Genomic DNA, 726 nt, shown 5'->3' on the forward strand with positions numbered 1-726 from the left:
TAATTCTATTTAATCTTATTTGCATTCCCTTAATATCTATTCTTAATTTCTTCTTTAATTATTGTTATTGTTAGTTTATGTTATTTCATCTTTATCATTCTTATACCATGTCTCTTGTTAACTCTTTAATTGTTATTATTGCTTGTTTCACCAAGAGCATGAGTAGCTAAATCCCTCTATGTTAGGATTAGGGTGCCATGGTAGTGAATAAATGAAGTTATGAATAGATTAGATGGTTGAATTGTGAGAACTGTTTTATGACAATATAATTGTAATCGTTTAGTTGAGTGCACGCTTCTAAACCAGTTAATTTAGTTAAATTCAGACCTAGATCGAGAGATTGGAATGAACATACCTGTTATGAACAGTAGACTACACTAATGAGGGTGAGAGTTAAGTTAGTTGTATTCTAGGGTAGAAGGTGGACCGAGAGGACCTTTCCTTACCCTTCTCACATTTAGACCGTCTGAGCTATTTATGACTGATTTGGCTAATTACCATGGTGAACCGACTTCCTATCATTCCTCTTTATTTTATCACAACTTATTTCTCTTTATTCTTATTGCTCATTTTCTCGTCCCTTAATCTTATTTAGTTGATTAGAAAACAAATTAAAAACACCCAGTTTGTTACCCGACGGACTAGTTTAGCAGATAGATATAATAGCCTCCATGTGGAGTACGATACCTGACTTACCTCTACTATATTTTAGTTGAGCCAGTTGGT

The sequence above is a fragment of the Silene latifolia genome, chromosome 8 (assembly GCF_048544455.1).
Source record: "Silene latifolia isolate original U9 population chromosome 8, ASM4854445v1, whole genome shotgun sequence".
In the NCBI taxonomy this organism is placed as follows: Eukaryota; Viridiplantae; Streptophyta; class Magnoliopsida; order Caryophyllales; family Caryophyllaceae; genus Silene; species Silene latifolia.